The sequence below is a fragment of the Primulina tabacum genome, chromosome 3 (genome assembly GCF_025594145.1).
Source record: "Primulina tabacum isolate GXHZ01 chromosome 3, ASM2559414v2, whole genome shotgun sequence".
In the NCBI taxonomy this organism is placed as follows: domain Eukaryota; kingdom Viridiplantae; phylum Streptophyta; class Magnoliopsida; order Lamiales; family Gesneriaceae; genus Primulina; species Primulina tabacum.
In genome coordinates this window covers 34,094,986-34,110,487 of record NC_134552.1, presented here as the reverse complement: position 1 = coordinate 34,110,487, position 15,502 = coordinate 34,094,986, and positions in this window count along the sequence as shown.

The window sequence follows — 15,502 nt, the reverse complement described above, 5'->3', positions numbered from 1 at the left end:
TGATGTATCTGTTGATTTTAGTAGAATTAAACCTTAATTAGTTGGCGGAGATGGATATCAGTGTTAGATATTTGCGGTTTTATGAGTTAGCAGATCAGTACCGATGAGTGATGTTTTGAATCTGATTGAATATTGCTGTTATTTTGAATCCGTGTTCGAATCAGATAGTAGACAGTGGGGGAATTTATATTGTAAAGTCCGACCCAGAGCTGATTTTGAAATATAAGCAGCTCAGAAAGTTGATCAGAAGGTACAGAACTAGATAGCGAGGGTTAGAGCAAGACATCAATCCGAGTATCAGGTTCGTGACAATGTTCTGTATGAAAATGATTGTATTGTTGTGCCAAATGTTTCGGAGTTGAAACGATAAATACTATCGGAAGCGCACAACAATCGATTCAGTATTCATCCTGGTGGCAAGAAAATGTATAATGATTTGAAAAGACAGTTTTGGTGGAAACAAATGAAAGCTGATATTTCTAAATTTGTAGCCAAATGTCTAAACTGCCAACAGGTAAAGGTTGAGAGAAAGAAACTCGGAGTATTGTTACAGAGTTTGTCTATTCCTGAAGGGAAATGAGATCACATTCCCATGGATTTTATAATGAAGTTCCAAGATCCTCCCGAGATTGTGATGCGATTTGGGTTGTGATTGACAGATTGACCAAATCCGCATGCTTTATTCTGTACAATATAACGTACAGACATGACTAGATGGCTGAGATTTATGTCAGAGAGGTAGTTAGACTGCATAGAGTGCCGAAGTCGATTGTAGCAGACCATGTTCCTCGGTTTACATCGTACTTCTGGCAGAATTTACAGCAGATTTTGGATACGAAGTTATATTTTAGTACTGCATATCATCCATAGACCGATGGATAGTCTGAGCAGATGATCCAAACATTGTAAGATATGCTGAGAGCAGCAGTGCTTGATTTTAGCACTAGCTGGCAAGATATATTGCCACTTGGTGAGTTTTGTACAACAATATCTATCAAACGAGTATTGAGATGGCTCTTTTTGAAGCGTTGTATGGAAAGAGGTGTCGATCCCCTCTTTTTTAGAATGATATCTCTGAGGTTCCTGAGACTGGACCTGATATGACTAGAGATATGATTGAAAAAGTGAAGCTAATTCAAAAGAGAATGAAGGCAGCCTAAGACAGACAAGCCAATTATGCCAATGTCCGACGACGACCGTTGGTATTTGAGGCTGGTGACCGAGTATTTTTGAAAATTTCACCTTTCAGAGGAATTGTTTACCTTTCAGAGGAGTTGTCAGACTTGGCAAGAAAGGGAAACTATCTCCATGATATATTGGGCCGTACGAGATTTTTGAGAAGATAGGAGATTATGCCTATCGACTCGCTTTAATCGCCTTCATTATATGGGATACAGGACGTTTTTGCATGTTTTTTCTTGCAAAAATACCTGTCTGATGCTTCACATGTCATCCAACCAAATGAGGCCGAGTTGGATGAGACAGTGAGTTATTGCGAAAAGCCTATTCAGATTCTTGATCGAAAGGAAAAGTAGCTCAGAACGAAGATTATTCCACTTGTAAAAGTTCAATGGACTCGTCACGGCACTGAAGAAGCAACCTGGGAAACTGAGTCTGATATGAGACAGAGGTTCCCAGTTTTATTTCACTAAGGTGAGTTGTTTACTTAGCTTCTTCCATATACCTCTTTATTGACATGATTTTACTGCCTGTGATTTCGGGGACGAAATCGTATCTTAGGGGGGGAGAAATGTAATGCCCGAGATTTTATATCGTGTTAAATTACGATTATTGATTTTAATCGAGATGATTATGAAAGGGCTAATCGAGACACGAATTGAAATTTTGCATGTAAGATTGTTGATACGAGAGCCGAAGGTCTCGCGCATATGCGCGAAGAAAAAGCGCGCATATGCGCGAGTAGCGTGGAAGCCCATGATGCGAGACAAAACTCTGGGCACACATGCGCGACTTGTATACGCGCACATGCACGAGAGGTCCAGAGAGTTGGGCGCACATGCGCGACTTGTATATGCGCACATGCGCGAGAGGTCCAGAGAGTTGCGCGCAGATGCGCGACTTGGATTCGCACACATGCGCGAGGGTACCCGAAAGTTGTGAAGAATTCCTCGCGCATATGCGCGGAAGAGGTGCGCGCATATGCGCGAGATGCCGTGCTAACACGCGCCAAGACTTAAGGTCTCGTGCATATGCACCGGTTGATGTCGCGCATATGCGCGAGACGTGTTGCGTGAAGGATGTGGCATTTGCCTTGTTGCATGCACGAGATATATATATATATATATATATATATATATATATATATATAACATTCCTCTTCAAAAATGAGGAATCATCAGAGAAAGAGGCCGAAGAAGCTCCGAAGATCCTTACGCCTTTTATGAGAAATCCGCCCGTCCGATTTTGAATCCGACTTCGGTATTGAGTTCCTATCGACGTAGGCTACAACTGAACGTAAGTTTTGCTATGTTTTCATATGATTTGAAATTATGGTATTGTCAAAATCTGATATGATTCATATATGATGTTCTTGTCATGTTAGACATCGTATAATCGAAACCGGACTGAAGAACAAATACCCTATGAAATTTTCATGATTTTCGGAGTAGTTTTGGAGTCGATTTGATATCAAAATTGAATTGTTATCGATTATGAGGTGTTGGAATTGATATATGACCGATATGGTAGTGCTGAATATATTGAAATTATGACATTATATTGTTGAAACAGAATTTGATTGAATTCTGATTATATCCAGTATTGATTGAGTGGTGTATTGATGCCGTACCCTCAATATTGTTATTGTCAGATTGAGTATTGACAGGCTTTGAGTTCGAGACTTCGACAGAGTCAGAGTATCAGAAAGAAAGGTATAAATTATGTGGAGTTGGGATTGCACAACTCGAGTGAGGTTTGACTCGAGTTTTCCTATATCACATACTTAGTTTATAGCCTTGATATTTGTAATTGATGAGATTGATGTTTGTAGTCTATTGATTTATAGCCTTTGCATGTATTGACTACTGATTCGTTTAGTCATTGGCTGATTCGCCTAGTTACCCGCTGATTCGTCTGGTTATCGGCTGATTCGCCTAGTTACTGGCTGATTCGGCTAGTCATTGGCTGATTCGCCTATTCTCTGACTGATTCGTCAATTCTGCGGCCGATTCGCCCAGACACTGGATATATGAATTATATCGATGCCGTTTAGGGATTGATTCATTCCTATCGACTGAGATTCCGTATATTTATCATTATTCAGACACCGGGATCCCTAGATTAGAATTGAGTCGAGTCTGAGACGACGCGTCAGTTGAGTCGAGTCTGAGATGATGCGTCGGTTGAGTTGAGTCTGATACGACATGTTGATTTACAGTGGTTATATCATTCATGTTTGTTGAGTTGCTACATGTTAATGATATCTTATTTATGCGTTTATATATGTTTTTATATAATTGCATGTTTACATTGTTTATACTTGGATTTATTCTCACCGGAGTTATCTGGCTGTTGTCTTGTTTTGTATATGTGCATGACAACAGGTGGGGCTGGATCAGGGTCAAGAAGAGGATGAGAGAAGACAGTTAGCGTGGAGATCCGGACTTAGGAGTATATCTGTTATATCACCTGAGATGTAGTGAAGAAACAATAGTTATTATGATTTATGATTGTACAGGACTTGTACTTAGATCTGAATAGTGATCTTGTAAATGAGATATGACTTATTTCATATGCTGCGTACTCTCGTATTTAAAAAAAAAAAATTAGACCCTGTTTATTTTAATTGATTAATTATTCCCAGAAAGTGATTAAGAATTGAATTAAGTTCGAGTCCCCACAAAGGCTCCAGCAGGACGTCTATAGCAGTTCAGGAGGCTGAATCCTAAAGAGTTTTCTAGCACCACCGACCCATTTGTTGCAGATGGTTGGGTTAGGTTCCTCGAGCTGCATTTTTTATATCTAAACATGGGGGACACTGACAGAGGCCTATGTGCCACCTATATGCTGCGAGACGATGCGTCTCTATGATGGGAAGGAGCAGAGCGTGGGGTCAATCTTACAACCCTCACTTTGAATCAGTTTAAGGATATGTTCTATGACAAGTATATCACTCCAGACATCAGGGGACGTCTGACTGTAGAGTTTTTGAGTCTCCGACAGGGGGATAAATCTGGTGCTGAGTTCATCAGAATGTTTGATAAGGGTCGCTTCGTGCCCTTCATTGCTAGAGATGCTGTTGAGAAATTGAGGCATTTTTGAGAAATGTTTACATGTTTAAAATATGGTTTTCTACTAGAATGCATAAAACTGTGTTTTAAAGTTTATTCGAGATGCGATCGAGGAACTGAGACCAGGGACCGCAAAGGAAAAATATTTATATTATATGATTATTTTTAATCGTTTAATATATGGTATTTTCGAAAATAAAGATTTTTGAGATTTGTTTACGTGTCGAGTCATGTTTTAAACCGGTAATTGATTTTTGACGAAATTAGGGACTTTTTGGGAACCCGTCTAACATTTTCCCAAACTTTTCTAAACAAAATATTTTACCTACTTTCTAATGGGAATATTATACCATGATTGTTGGGCCTAAAATTTTACCATGTATTTTATATATCAAACAAGTCCATAAATCCGACTCTACACAACACAAACTCACGCACACCACCTCCTAGGGAACTAGGACTCTTAGGGCAGCAGCATACACGAACACATGGGCCACTTCAAGGTTTCAACGTGGATTTGTAAGGAAACGCGGCAAGTCCTGTCCCTCTCCGCTGACATTCTTTGCATCGCAAATTGTTTTCGTGCGTGATATACACAAAGGCTGTAGAGGCCAAAAATTCGTATTTGAAAATTTGCGGAAAAATTTGAAATTTTCTTTTAAAAGGTAAATAACTTGCCTCATTCATAAAATAAACTGAATAAAAGTTTTAAGGTTTTAATGTAACAGTGGAATAAAAGTTTTAAATGTCGAAATAGCAGCGGAAGTAAATATTTGTTTCAAAACAACAACTAAAAATAATTCATCGTGATAAAAATGAGTTTGCATAAAAATGATAAATAAACTGATAAATGGGGTCCTCGGGTTCCTACTACTGCCTACCCAAGCTAGCTCACTGGTCCCCGCCCTCGGTCCCGACCTCATCAGTACCTACAACAATCAAGTCTAGTGAGTCTAAAGAGTCAGCATGCATATATCGTAGATAACAAGTAAATATATCATAAAAATTTAATGCCGTGTAAAGATATCATGTCGTAAAGCGTAACGTGAAAATATCTTGTCATGAGTAATTATAAATACGTGCATAACTGAACTGAAAATCGTAAGTGAAATGTTTGCTCGATAGAGCTCTGTCATGAAATAGCATATAATAATTTTATGTTTAGAATATGTTCTACGCAAATGGCCCAAAACATGAAATGAATCGTCTGATCAGAATAAACCACAGTATACTGGGCGGTATAGATCATCACAGCCCTTGGACTGGATATCTGTACCCATACATGAACATGAAATGAACTAGTCAATGACCACCGGATGAATTAATAATCCCATGATAAGCTGCAATCCCATGAACGTGAAGTGGCCACAAGCAATATCGTATATATATCTCAAAAATGAACATTTTATATTTTCATGCACGTAATATAATTAAAAATCTTGTATTATTTACCGAATGGGTTGGATCGTTCTCAGGCTCGCTGCGACCTAATTCTAACATGAAAAATATGCAACTAAACTTATCTTGACTAACACTTCAAAATCGACCCAAAAACTAGACAATTACGCCCAACTAACTTAGTATTCAACCATGGCTTCGTACCAACCCGAACCAACATCAAACCATTGTTTAGCCATGGTTAAAATAATCTTAAAATACTGGAACACATAACCATAGGGCTATAATATACGACAATTGCGCAATGGAGGCCAAAATCATGAAACGCTCTTTCGAGAGTCACTTTAGCACATTGCACCGTAAATTCTCGTACGACCTCTAAACTTAACCGAATCACAAACGGACAAAACCATGACCTTCCTAACTCAATGAGGTATTTTTCAGTCCAAGGCCATAGGATAAAAGACAACCAAGAACTCAAACGAGCCTCTGAACCAAAGCACCAACCTGCAGTACAGAAAATTACAGCAACAGCGCTTGCGCTTGCATGCGTTCTTTGCAAGTCTAATGGCCATTGGGGCTTGAACCACCAACCAGAGCCTCTTCCCAACATCCTAAGGTATGGCTTGAACCATGGCTAAGGGCCCTAGGCCAGCCACAATCCAAGAAACACCCGAACAATCACCACGCTTCCAACCGGGAACAAAACTGCACGCGTGGGACATCTTGCTTGTTATTGCTGTCATGTACAATTCCAGTGGCCATTTGATTGACCATGGCATGATCTAGACATCGTGAGATATTGTATGAAACGTTGCTAAGGGCTAAAAAGCCAACCAAGATCCATAACCACCTCAAAACCGAACACACACTTACACAGAAAATTCAGAAAACAGAAACCGTGGGATGCTCGCGTTGTTTTGTTTTAAAATTGAGGGAACCATGAACCAATCCATGAAAGGGCATCGTGGTCACATCCTAGACATTCCAAGGAGAGGTTCTAACCATGGCTACAGCCCCTAGGGCAGCCAAGATCAGAAACCTTCCCTCTTGACAGCAAGACAATAAAATCGAGACACAAAATGACATGCTTGGAGAGTTGCTGTCAAAACGTGATGCAAGGGGGGGGGGGGGGGAAGGGGTTGAAACCAGTGGACATCTCCCTTCCTAACACACCATAAATCATGTCTAAAAGCAGCCTTGAGCCCCTGGAAATCGAACCAACCCTGAAAAAACAAAGCAAGCCAAAACCGTGAGGTGCACAAGTGAAGAGCCAAAAATCTGTACATGTTTTCGGAAGTAATATTGTCTTGATTTTGGTTTTGCCATAAAATCATGATCATGTAATGTTTAAAAATGTTATTATAACTTGATTGAAGAGCAAAGAAAGATATAGACATGCCTTGGATTTGTTTGAAACGAAAAAAAATGAAAACAACGACGCGGCGCGGAGGAGACGAATTTCTCTTTTTCTTACTTGTTTTCCCTCTTGTTTTTCCTTGAGCTCCTCACGTTTTTTTCTGAAGGTTTTCTCTGAAATTTTCGGTGGAAGGGTGGAGAGGGAAGACTAGGAAAATGAGGGGAAGATTATCAATTAAATGGGGATAGAATGGCAACTTTAAAATCTTTCTATCCTAGTTGTTTGTTAGATAGGAAATGATATGATATCAAGGGATTTGAGGGTTGATTTAATTGGATGTGTTGGCCGATTTCCTCTTACAAGAATGAGTAGGAATATTGCTTAATTAATAATTTTTTTGAATTAAATAGAAGGAATTAATCATACCAAGAAAAGGATTAAGGAATGATATCAAAATGGTGAGTTGTCAATCCCTATTTAAATCCTACAAGGGGTGGCCGAATCATGCTTATTAAAATGGGGTAAAATAATGCTTAAATTATAAATTTTATCACCTTAAAGTTTTAAACACTAATTATGTATTTTAATTAATTAATAAATTAGTTTAGGATATGCATTATCTTGCATGCTTGGCTAAATATTTAAATTAAATTACCAACATGTTAAATTACAATTTCTTAAATAAATAAGCCTAGATTAACTTATCTCAATTGGTCATATATTTTAATTTAGGCTTTTAATTAAATTATTGGACATAAAAGAACTTATTTACTACTTATCTCAAGTTAATTAAATAAATCCTTAAACATTCTTTAATTTTTAAAATGACTTATTTATTTATCTTAAATAAATTCTAGGAATGTTTTATTAATATAAAATTTTATCTCAATACTCCAACTCCAGTCCGGCCTCGCTTATTTAACTGAAAAGATAAAACTAAACTTATGCGATTTAAAATAAATAATCATGACTAACAACTTTAAAAATGCTTTAAATAATAAAGAAACCATTTTTAATTTAAATACTAGAAATTATGCATGGCTTATATGTAGTCTGATTTTACGGGTTCTACAACTCTCTCCCCTTAAAAGAAATTTTGTCCCTGAAATTCGCTTATACTTGATAAACGAAAAGTTTAGACTCTTAATTCTAGAATTCTAATAATCCACGCTTCCGATGCGCTACTCTGATAAGATAAATATTAAGCTGTCCTTCCGTCTCCTCAATCCTAAATAAATTCGTCTACCAAAATCCCCGTTTGTGAATCGCAACTTAAAACAACTTATGGTGACTTAGTTCTATTCAACTATAGCCCCGAATTTTGACTTATCCCGCAATTCCTCATACTAGAGATAGATGTCCAAATTTAACGCACCTTACTTTCCTTATAATATACCCAAGATGTTCATTGACCTATTATATTCCAATATTGAAATCTTAACAGGATCCCTTCTTAACTTTATTGACCTCAAGATATGTTAAAGCTTCAAGTCCAAGTATTGGCATTCATGCAGTTCGACTTAGGAGATCTTAGTAAAGCACATAAAAGTTAAACCTTATCTCAACCCCATAATAATATTAGACTAAGATCCTTGAATCGAATCTTTACCTTACCGCACCAAACTTACATAACCTGGCTATTTAGAAGTACATCCCATTATAACGTTGTTGCAAATCTTAAGTTCGAGTAGTCTTAATCCATAAAACCCAAAATATACGATACCGATCTTCCACCTAAATAATAAAAATTATTCTAGCACCAATTACATGCTTAAACTATTTTCTTTTCAATTATAATAAAGTTGAGACCTAAGACCCTTGGACTTTCCTTATTGAAGCGAATGTCGCATTTTTACGCAACCTTAATGCTTAACTAATACTAGCGTATAAAATTTAATAAGTTCTCCTATGATGGGCTAACTCTAATAAATCAACTTCACTTATAACCCATAAATTCTAGAATCTCCATATCAAGATTTCAGATTTCTTACTCGATAAAATCTTAATATTCGTTCATTGATAACCTATGATGAACACAACTCTTTTTTTTTTGGTTTTTATTTCACCCAAAATTTTCGTACAAACACATATATTATAAACTTAAAATTCAAGCTTACGCGATCCAAATAATATTAGATAACATAATCTCAACACACATATTCATTTATTCTCAAGTTTCTCAATGACTTTCAAAAATTTCTTAAAACCAGGTGTCTACCTCAAATCTTATATGCGTCTATCAAGTAATCTAACCATCGATCGTACCCAATTTTTTGAAAAATTAAATTCCAACAAAGTTATAATTTTAACTCTTAAGATCATGATTAAAAAATTATGATTCATCAAACTTAAATTCCCAATTTATTTTTTTTGTTAGCTCCATATCTATTCTTATAACTTTACTAGCTGATCAACTTTATCTTAAATTGTTATCACTCTAAATTCTTGATTTGTCACAGTATTAATTCACTAGAGCTTAAACTTTCAAGCCAAATGTTGATTCATCCTACAATGCCCTTGGTTACCATTCCTTATAACCTTATAACCCAATTGTTTTAAGGTTCTAGATATCCCTTCAAACCTAAATTATCAAATTTCATATCCTTTAAAACATTCGCTTCTCACTTACTGCTAACCAAGTCCCCAAGTTTCTTAAAAATTGATAAATTAGTTCTTACTTTCCTCGAATATTATCTGATTTGTCCTTAATCTCAAGAATCCAACAATTACCCATAAGTTGTTGGCGTTCCTAATTCCATTCTATAGGTTTCTCGTAACATAAAGTTCAATGATCTTAAGCTTATTAAACCAAAAATTCAATTCTCATAACCTCCAAAATTATTGATTTAACCCAACTGTTCCTCCAAAGTTTGAATTTAATCACCAAAATTTCAGAATTTGCAATTTGGCCCTTAAAGTTCTCGAAAATTATCATTTTGGCCCTACAACCCTACAAAATTTGCATTTCTGGTTCCCATAAAATTTTCAATTTTAGCCTCATTAAACCTTAAAATTCTCAAAACTCAGAATTAAATCCCAAAATTCGATAAACTCGAAAATAGTCTCTTAGAATTTTTATTTTTGCATATAGGTCATCAATTATTAGTTATTACAATTAGGTCCTTAAAATTCTCAATTCATGCAATTCAATCCTTAAATCCAACTGGGTAGAGCATGCATCCTAAATAAATTCTACGTTTTTATACTTCCAAATGTAGTCGTAGTCCCGAATCATTAATCCTTACATGGAATTCTCAAAAACTAACAAAACTAGCAACCACGAACCATCAGTAGTTTCTTAGAAAATCTACAAGTCCCCAGAGCATTTATAATCTTCAAGATTAACTTATGATCCAAAAAGTAGAACATCAGTACTACTAGCCAAAAAAATATCAATATAAACAATCCATTATTTCTTTAAATTTAAGTAAGTACTGCATAATTAAAGTCTTGACACAAAACATTTCATGAAAACATGCTGTGAAAATATTTCATGCTTTAAAAAAAATGCGTAAACGTAAAACTTACAGACCAAAGACGTGACTTCGTGAGCTTCTTGAGGTCAGTAGAGTACAACCCTTTACAAGAAATAGGCTCTGATACCAACTGTAGAGGCCCGAAATTCGTATTTGAAAATTTGCGAAAAATTTTGAAATTTTCTTTTTAAAGGTAAATAACTTGCCTCATTCATAAAATAAACTGAATAAAAGTTTTAAGGTTTTAATGTAATTGTGGAATAAAAGTTTTAAATGTAGAAATAGCAGCGGAAGTAAATATCTGTTTTAAAACAACAACTAAAAATAATTCATCGTGATAAAAATGAGTTTGCATAAAAATAATAAATAAACTGATAAATGGGGTCCTCGGGTTCCTACTACTGCCGACCCAAGCTAGCTCACTGGTACCCGCCCTCGGTCCCGACCTCATCAGTACCTACAACAATCAAGTCTAGTGAGTCTAAAGACTCAGCATGCATATATCGTAGATAACAAATAAATATATCATAAAAATTTCATGCCGTGTGTAAAGATATCATGTCGTAAAGCATAACTTGAAAATATCTTGTCATGAGTAATTATAAATACGTGCATGGCGTGTAAAGATATCATGTCGTAAAGCATAACTTGAAAATATCTTGTCATGAGTAATTATAAATACGTGCATAACTGAATTGAAAATCGTAAGTGAAATGTTTGCTCGATAGAGCCTTGTCATGAAATAGCATATAATAATTTTATGTTGAGAATATGTTCTACGCAAGTGGCCCATAACGTGAAATGAATCGTCTGATCAGACTAAACCACATTATACTGGGCGGTAGAGATCATCACAGCCCTTGGACTGGATATCTGTACCCATACATGAACATAAACTGAACCGGTCAGTGACCACCGGATGAAGTAATAATCCCATGATAAGTTGCAATCCCATGAACGTGAAGTGGCCACAAGCAATATCGCATATATATCAAAAATAAACATTTTATATTTTTATGCACGTAATATAATTAAAAATCTTGTATTATATTACCGAATGGGTTGGATCGTTTTCAGGCTCGCTGCGACCTAATTCTAACATGAAAAATATGCAACTAAACTTATCTTGACTAACACTTCAAAATCGACCCAAAAACTAGACAATTACGCCCAACTAACTTAGTATTCAACCATGGCTTCGTACCAACCCGAACCAACATCGAACCATCGTTTAGCCATGGTTTAAATACTCTTAAAATACTGGAAAACATAACCATAGGGCTGTAATATACGAAAATTGCGCAATGGAGGCCAAAATCATGAAACGCTCTTTCGAGAGTCACTTTGGCACATTGCACGGTAAATTCTCGTACGACCTTTAAACTTAACCGAATCACGAACGGCCAAAAACCTGACCTTACTAACTTGATGAGGTACTGTTCAGTCCAAGGCCATAGGCTAAAATCCAACCAAGAACTCAAACGAAACTCTGAACCGAAGCACCAACCTGCTGTACAGAAAATTACAGCGGCAGCGCATGCGCTTGCATGCGTTCTTTGCAAGGCTAATGGCCATTGGGGCTTGAACCACCGACCAGAGCCTCTTCCCAACATCCTAAGGTATGGCTTGAACCATGGATAAGGGCCCTAGGCCAGCCAAAATCCAAGAAAAACCCGAACCATCACCACGCTTCCAACCGAGAACAAAACTGCACGCGTGGGACGTCTTGCTTGTTATTGCTGTCATGTACAATTCCAGTTGCCATTTGATTAACCATGGCATGATCTAGACATTGTGAGATATAGCATGAACCGTGGCTAAGGGCTAAAAAGTCAACCAAGATCCATAACCACCTCAAAACCGAACACACACTTACACAGAAAATTCAGAAAACAGAAACCGTGGATGCTTGCGTTGTTTTGTTTTAAAACCGAGGGAACCATGAACCAAGCCATGAAAGGGCATCTTGGTCATGTCCTAGACATTCCAAGGAGAGGTTCTAACCATGGCTACAGCCCCTAGGGCAGCCAATATCAGAAACCTTCCCTTTTGACAGCAAGACAATAAAATCGAGAGACAAAATGACATGCTTGGAGAGTTGCTGTCAAAACGTGATGCAAAGGGGGGAAAGGGGCTGAAACCAGTGGACATCTCCCTTCCTAACAAACCATAAATCATGTCTAAAAGCAGCCTTGAGCCCCTGGAAATCGAACCAACCCTGAAACAACAAAGCAAGCAAAAACCGTGAGGTGCACAAGTGAAGAACCAAAAATCTGTACATGTTTTCGGAAGTAATATTGTCTTGATTTCGGTTTTGCCATAAAATCATGATCATGTAATGTTTAAAAATGTTATTATAACTTGATTGAAGAGCAAAGAAAGATATAGACATGCCTTGGATTTGTTTGAAACGAAAAAAAAATGAAAACAACGACGCGGCGCTGAGGAGACGGAGTTCTCTTTTCCTTACTTTTTTTCCCTCTTGTTTTTCCTTGAGCTCCTCACTTTTTTTTTTTAAGGTTTTCTCTGAAATTTTCGGTGGAATGGTGGAGAGGGAAGACTAAGAAAATGAGGGGAAGATTATCAATTAAATGGGGATAGAATGGCAACTTTAAAATCTTTCTATCCTAGTTGTTTGTTAGATAGGAAATGATATGATATCAAGGGATTTGATGGTTAATTTAATTGGATGTGTTGGCCGATTTCTTCTTTCAAGAATGGGTAGGAATATTGCTTAATTAATAATTTTTGTTGAATTAAATAGAAGGAATTAATCATACCAAGAAAATGATTAAGGAATGATATCAAAATGGTGAGTTGTAAATCCTAATTTAAATCCTACAAGGGGTTGCCGAATCATGCTTATTAAAATGGGGTAAAATATTGCTTAAATTATAAATTTTATCTCCTTAATGTTTTAAACACTAATTATGTATTTTAGTTAATTAATAAATTAGTTTAGTATTGGCATTATCTTGCATGCTTGGCTAAATCTTTAAATTAAATTACCAACATGTTAAATTACAATTTCTTAAATAAAATAAGCCTAGATTAACTTATCTCAATTGGTCATATATATTAATTTAGGCTTTTAATTAAATCATTGGACATAAACGAACTTATTTACTACTTATCTCAAGTTAATTAAATAAATCCTTAAACATTCTTTTATTTTTAAAATGACTTATTTATTTATCTTAAATAAATTCTAGAAATGTTTTCTTAATATTAAATTTTATCTCAATACTCCAACTCCAGTCCGGCCTCGCTTATTTAACTGAAAAGATAAAACTAAACTTATGTGATTTAAAATAAATAATCATGACTAACAACTTTAAAAATGCTTTAAATAATTAAGAAACCATTTTTAATTTAAATACTAGAAATTATGCATGGCTTATACGTAGTCTGATTTAACGGGTTCTACAAAGGCACACCTTAAACTCCCTTAACTCATCGTTCATATCATATGATGTATATTTAACATAATTACATACAAAATATGCTACGGTTTCTATTATTTCGATTTTATGGCTCGTACATGTCCAAACTTTGATTTTTATGTTTCTAAATCCATGTATATGTTGCATAAAGGGCTGAAATACTAGAGAAATAAGAACGGATGGATTTCAAAGGGATTAAGGACCCTTAGGTGCATGTTTAAAGGCTAGAAAGGATAGGGCAAAAGGATGAACGAAAATTGGGGTTCTAATAAGCTAGGGTTTCCTAGATGGGTGCGGCTGCTAGCTACTGTAGGATCACATCCCGGAGTCCTAAGAGGGCTAAGTCAGGGTCTTAGATAGGCTAAGGGATGGCTGGTGCAAGGGCTAGGGTTGAAACCACTAGGGGTCGTGCGCAAGGCTTGTAGGATCGAGTTTGGGAGGCTGTGGTTTCTAGGCTCTTTAAGCTTGATCCAGTAGGGTCTATAGGGTTCAGTCATGGTCCTGGGATGGTCAGTTAGGGGATGGTTTTGTTGGTCATGGACTAGGGTCGAAGGGATTGAGGGTTTATGCAAGCTAGGATTTTTAAAAATGAGCAGAATTTTCCAGCAAGGTTCTAGGCTTGTTCAAGGGTCTTAATTGGTTTATTTGGTCTGTATAGGGTATGGTTAGGTGTTAATAAGATATGGTTCAAGTTTGGTAAAGTTTGGTTAAGTATCGAGTTGATTCGTGTTAAAACCGAGACATACGTTTGAGTTTTAAAAAGAATTGGAAAATTCGTCGAGGAGCGTAATTTTACGCCTAAGAAATATTTATGGGTATATTTGAAGGTGTTACATTAAGTTTGGATTGATTTGGAATTTGAATCTTCGTTTTAAGGTCTAAGGGTAAAATTGAAAGTTAGGGTTTCATGGGCAAAACTGTCATTTTACACATGAAAATGTTAGACGTCCTGACAATGCCCTAAATGCTGTAATGAATGATAAAACGTTTATTTTGAATGTTTATGAAATTTATGATGAAAAACGATAATACTAAAAGACGTGTTGCATGCTTGGTTTTAAGGAAAAATGATATGTATGCATGCATTTTTACAAGCGATGATTATAATAAAAGTTTGAAAGAGGTGACTTGATTGGGACTAATATGAAAAGATATGATGATATGTAAGGCCAAGGCTTAGTTTCACGGGTGAGAGTGTCGCTAATGTCCCTGCCGCCTTGTACCATGGTTATACGTAGATAGATGTATCCATCGACCTAGAGCTGATACGAAACTCACAATGAACGATGTGAATTCAATAAAAAATGGAAAGCGTATACCTATATGATGAAATGAAACATTTATGATGAAATGAAAAAGGTTTAAAGTTGTGCATGTTAATGAAAAGATAATTTATTAAAAGTATCTTTCACTGATTCTTGTGAACGTTTATGTATTACTTATTATCATGGTTAAATTTTGCTGATTCAATAGACTCACTAGATGTGACCGATGCAGGTGAGCATGATGTTGTTGATGATGGAGGACTTGATGGTTGAACTAGCTGGACTAATTGTGCACATAACACGAGGACCT